Source organism: Miscanthus floridulus, chromosome 1, assembly GCF_019320115.1.
Source record: "Miscanthus floridulus cultivar M001 chromosome 1, ASM1932011v1, whole genome shotgun sequence".
In the NCBI taxonomy this organism is placed as follows: Eukaryota; Viridiplantae; Streptophyta; class Magnoliopsida; order Poales; family Poaceae; genus Miscanthus; species Miscanthus floridulus.
Window position 1 is genome coordinate 111,002,758 of NC_089580.1, and position 6,214 is coordinate 111,008,971.

The following is a 6,214-nucleotide window of genomic DNA, read 5'->3' on the forward strand; positions in this document are numbered from 1 at the left end:
TTCCACTGAAGTTAAGAATGTAATCGTCATACAGGCGATATGAGATGCACAGGCAGGTGCATCGTACCGATGTAGTGCCCAGGCTTGCTGGAAGGCAAATTATGAGCCTTGTAGCAAGGTCTAAATAAATGTCTCTCAACTGTATGTGAGTATAAATCACATGTAGCCGAGGAGAGTGATCTCCAAGCAGTGGTTGGGACAGTCCCCGAGCACATTAGTGGTCGGAGCAGTCCCCGAGCACGGCAGTGGTCAGAGCAGTCCCCGAGCATAGAAATGGTCGGAGCAGTCCCCGAGCACGATAGTGGTCTGGGCAGTCCCCGAGCATTGTAGTGGTCGGAGCAGTCCCCGAGCACGGCAGTGGTCTGGTCCATTCTTGAGCACAAGACATGCAGCGAAGAACGAACATCGCTAGTACTATTATTTTGGTGTATTTATTTATCTCCTTACTCTATCAAGTCCAATCTGACATGTCTGGTCAAAAAGTAGATGGGTATAGCACGTCACACTATCTTCTTGCTCTTTCTGGCAAACAGTCGCTTGGCACCTGAAAGGAGGTGTGTCAGTGTGGGCCCTCTCACACTATCATCGAAGAGGCGCGTACACTGGTAATGAAGGGGCGTGTTTATTGGCGCAGATCTCGAGGCTATGTAAACAACCGTCTGCGGCGCGTGTGCATGTCTCCCAAGAATCTCAAGCAGACGAAACAACAGAGCTCTTGGTTATTTATAATATAGAACTGGTAAGTTACTTTTTACCGATCCCCATTATCATTCGCCACCACAGCCTTCTTCTTCCTATTGCTGAACCCTATTCCTCTGAAATCATCACCAATCACCCCTCCACCGCATCACCCCTTTAGCAAGGACGGATTAATGGCGAAGAGAGACGCCCAAAAGAAAGCCGGAGTCATGGCAAAGGAGTGGTGGAAGTCAAGGAGCAACGAGCAGACCATCGAAGACCTCGTCGCCATGGGAGTGCTTCACAACAAAGCACTCGTGGGATGGTGCGCGCCGAAAGGAGAAAGCTACCCCGATCCACAACTAGGTGAGATTATGGTTTCGAGGATTTCTTCAAGCGGGGTTTTGGGGTTCCAATGCACCCTTTTCTTTAGAGGCTCTGTTTGTACTACGAGATTGGGATTTGCAATCTGCATCCCAACTCGATTCTTCTTGTCTCCACCTTCATCCATCTTTGTGAAGCCTATGGTGGCTTCTAGCCCCATTTCGACCTCTTTCGCCATCTGTTTTGTCTACGAAAGAAAGGAAGCGGTGGCTCGAAGATAGCCGAAGGCGTATACCTCAATCTGCGTGATGGGATGAATGCCCAGTACTTGCACTGCCCTTGGAACACATCACTGGATGAATGGTACAAGAAGTGGTTCTACATCTGTGAAGAGCCGAACACGATCACCCTGTGTGACGTGGGGTTGATTCTAGAGAAGAAGAACAGCTGGTCAAAGAAGCCCGAGCACTTGGAACAGATCGTAGAACTGCTCAGGATGATCTTGTGGGGGAAGCTGGATGGTCCAAGCATGGTCGAGAACTTCATCAGCCGAAGGATCCAGCCCTACCAGAAGAGGGTACATCTTAGCTATGAATACCAGGGGAGCGCAGATCCAACGAGGACCAGAAAAGAGGCGCTTGACAAGATCGAAGTCAAGGCCAGGATTGGGGAGCTATTCAACCTAGCCGATCCCAATTATGTTAGGTTAAGCGACATCGAGCACGCCTTCAAGCTGGCCCGACCTCCCCCAAAGGTAAATTATGCTTCCTTGTAGCTGTAGAGTTATGTTGGAACAAAAATTGACTGTGTTGTCGTCTTTATGTTTCCTAGAGTAATGGTCGTGATAGGGGCAGCAGTGTTTGTGTCTCCACCCCCTGGTGTGGATTGGCCGCAAGTTGCCGGCCCAACCGCCCAGACCAGTGCTAGGGCCGAAGACATCGACTAGGCCGTACTTGGGGTTAGAGAGGAGGCAATGGCCAGGGCTGCTGGCAAGCGGCCGACGGCCAACAAACGTCGTCAAGCCATCTTCCCTCTTTCAGACGATGAAACAGAGGATGCAGACATCTTTCGACTCATCCCTCAAAAGAGGAGGAGACAAATGGAGTCGATGGAGCAGGGTGGCTCCTCTGTGCCAGCAGGGATCGCATCACCGACCATTGCAACACAGAGGACAAGTGGAGAAGGGGTCGAGCACCAAACCTCGGCACCGGTACTGGTCATGGAAAAAGACCCGGTGGAACTCGCCAAGCACGTGGAGCAAGCATGGTCGAAGAGACGCTCCTTCACCATGTCATTCCGTGCTTTCGAGCTGTAAGTATTTGTAACCTTGATGTAAGCTTACAATTTGTATTGAATACTATTGTCTTCTAAACTTATCTCTGATATATTAGGTCGGTGTCCATCGAAAATCCCAACCAGCTAGCCGGGTGCGGCATGACTTCACCAGCAATGGCTGAAAAAACTGCCCAGCAGCCAGCTGTGGAGGAACCTATGGAAGAAAATCCACATGAACCTCAGCAGACGAGCGGCCAGACGACAATCCCCGAGCAGCTGGTCAAGAAGAGAGCCGAGCCAAGTACAAGTGCTCCGAGCACTAACCCTACTGAGGGGGATACTTTGGCACTAAGGGGCCAGACCAAGCCGAAGAGCAGTAGCGAAGGTGGCACAGAGCACGCTTGCCGATGCTACGGCTTGTGGGAAAGCCATAGTGGTCACAGAGACTACAAACTCTAGACCAGCGCCACCTCCTGAACAAGAGGCCGAAGAGGACGAAGTAGAAGAGATCCTGGGCCGTCCCCAAGACACAACACATGTATATGTGTCGCGCTGGAACGACGAGTGGGTTATGCATGAGGAAATCCCAGAGGTCGAAGAGACCCTAAAAGTTGAACGAGCGGCAAAGTCTGGTGACAGAAGTCCAGGTATGTTTGGCTTGACCACTTGATCCTGCTATTTAGTCGAACTGTCTGACTTAGCTTGTTTATATAGGACTTGATGAAGACCAAAGTACCGAAAGAGGTGCTTCGACCAGATTGAGGGAATCACGGCCAACAATAGAGAACTGCGGCCGAGGTGGAACGCTTGCGCCCCAACTTGAAGCCGCCGACCAGGAGAGGACGGAGCAAGAGGCACAGAACCAGAACCTGGTCGTCCAGCTCAGTAACAAAGAGCAGGAAAAAACAAGTAAGTTGTCATTTTATCACAGCAAGTGCATGACACGTGTTGTTGCATTTTGGTAGTGACAGCTGTAGTGCAGGCTTAGAAGCCAAGTAACCCCCTCCAAGAGGAGAATAGCCTGTGACCGCAGAGTGTGGTCGCCTGAAGGAGGACAACAGAAACTGGCGTGCAACCAGTCTCAACTCTAGGACCGCACAACCAAGATGAAGGAGGAACTGAAAAGTAAGTGTTCCAGACCACCTTTCTCATTCTGTTGCCCGCCTTATCTTGTCGTGCCGTTACATTTTGATGTCTTGTATGGTTTGCAGTTTTAAAAGTCAATGCCAAGAAACATCTAGAAGCCGTGATGAAAGATCGTGACGGCTGGAAGGCGATGCCTAGAGACCACCGAGGATCGGACACATGGAAGAACCGGTGCCAGGAAGTGGCAACTGGCATTTTGCCCGTCCTCGACCTTATCGACCCGGCGCTCACAGAGGAAGAGCCAAGGACGCCCAGCTCGGACTGGTCGAGAGATGCAGAAAGGCATGGGGATGGTTCCAAGAGTTCGTGAAGGAGGCGGGTGAGTACACGGGTGCACATGTGCTAAGCATGGTGCGTGCCCACTACCCCCTGATCGATCTCAAGCGCCTGGAGGCTGGGTACCCGAAGGAGGTAGACCCAGACAAGGCTGAGGAGCTTCGGATGGCCCAGCTGACCTGTCGTCAAAGATAATTGGCGACATTAACCTATGTGGAGGTGGGACAGCACCTGTACAGGGTACGCCATCGACAAGTCAGCTGGAAACGCCATCAGTTGCAAGCCAACCCGAAGCCTGCGGTCTCGACCAGCCAGGCATCGGTGGGGCCATCCTCTTCAGCTCGACCAGCACAAGAGTCCCCGAGACTCGAGTAGGATATCGGAAGCGCAGCAGTAGGTGCCGCGTGCCCCGACCAGCCAATGGAATAGGCTTAGAGCTGTAGAAAAGGACATAGTTGTGTTATTGTAAACTTGGGCCTCTTCAGGCAAGCTTGTAATAACGTAACTGTATATCATCATAAGCTTGTTTGCTTTGTATAAAACGTATTTAAGCTTGAAACTCATGTTGGTGTAACTAAGTGAGAACATGTTAACGTTCTGTTTAGTTGTACCATTTTGCTCGACACATCATCCCAAAAGTTTGTGCGGCCCTAGTTTGCCATGTGGTCGGAGTGTGAGGTGCGTGACCTGTGCACACGTAGACGTGGACAAGTCAAACCAAGGGGGACCTGCCGATCACCCGTAACGTAGAGAGCGGATCCCATGCACGTGTTGGGAGGAACCGGAGACAGGGCCTGCTCCAAAACCGTAGAAGGAATGGTGGTCGGCTTTTACTGGCTAAGTTAGAATAACCATAAAATTCGAAGTGACACATTAGAGTGGTCGGAGAAATCATAATAGCTTTATTGAAGTAAATCAAAGTACAAAGGAGTACATATCTCAGTGTTAAGCATAGAAACGTCTAAGCTTGTCGATGTGCCACGAGTTTGGTACGTCCGTACCGTCCAGGTGAGCTAACCTGTAAGACGTTGGTCGTGTGACTTCCTTGATCATGAAGGGCCCCTCCCATGGGGTTGCGAGTTTATGGACACCAGCCTGGTTCGTCTTCCACTTCAGGACCAGGTCCCCGACCACAAGAACCGCTCTTTAACGTTCTTGTTGTAGTACCTGCGCAAAAGCAAGGTATTTGGCCGTACGTACACAAGAATCGAGCCGCTTCTCTTCTGCTATTCACTTCTAGCTCCCACTTCATTGACCTTGCCTTCATCGAAGTTCTCTACCCGTGCTGATCTGAAAGCTATATCTGCTGGGAGGACTGCCTCAGCGCCGTAAACCATAAAGTATGGTGAGACGCCGGTGTTACGACTGGGCTGAGTTCTGAGGCCCCAGACCACGGCTGGTAACTCTTTGAGCCATCTTCCGGAGCTTTGTCATTTTCTCTATACATCCTCTTCTTCAATGCGTCCAAGATCATGCCATTTGCGCTCGACTTGTCCATTAGCTCTAGGGTGCGCCACCGAGACGTATTTTACTACTATGCTCCTTTCATCGCAGAAGTCCCAAAAAGCGTTCCCGGTGAACTGAGTACCCAGATCAGTGATGATGCTGTTGGGTATGCCAAAACGGTGGATGACCTGGTCGAGGAACGTGACAGCCTTTTCTGAGGATGCCTGTACCAGAGGCATGTATTCTATCCACTTAGAAAATTTGTCGATCAGCACAAAGACGCATGTAAATTTCCCTAGGAGCCGGTTTGAAGGGCCCGATCATATCCAGTCCCCAGCATGCGAAGGGCCAAGAGGCTGGTATTGTCTGGATCTCATGTGCTGGTACGTGGATTCTCTTGGCGAAGAACTGACAACCCTCACAGTGGCGGACTAGCTTTCTGCGTCGGCTACTGCTGACGGCCAATAGAACCCTGCTCGGAAAGCCTTACCGACCAGCGTTCTTGAGGCCGTGTGGTTGCCGCAGGAGCCAGAGTGGATTTGGTCCAGGAGATGTTCGCCATCCTCCTGGGTTATACACTTCATCAAGATTTCCTCCTTTGCGTTTTGCGCCATAACTTGCCATCGACGAGCAGGTACTGCTTACTGCGACGCATCAGGCGCTCGTTTTCTGTCCGATCAGTGTAACCGCCATCTGTTAGGTACTTGATGAAAGGTATTCTCCAGTCGGGCTCATGAGTGGTCGGAGGCGTCGGTGGTGCTCGACGCCGGAACCGTAGCCACCAATTGCTGGTCTGGAGGCTTGTCCCCGTGGAATCTTCCTCTTCGATGGAAGGCGTGAGCAGGTCTTGGACGAATACGCCATGTGGGATTTTGGCTCGGGATGATCCTAACTTTGACAGCGCATCCGCTGCTTGATTCTTGTCCCGGACCACGTGTATGTACTCGATGCCATAGAACCTGCCTTCCAGCTTTCTGATCGATTTGCAGTATGCATCCATCTTTTCGCTGGTCGTGTCCCAGTCCTTGTTGAGTTGGTTGATGACCAGAGCAGAGTCTCCATAGACATA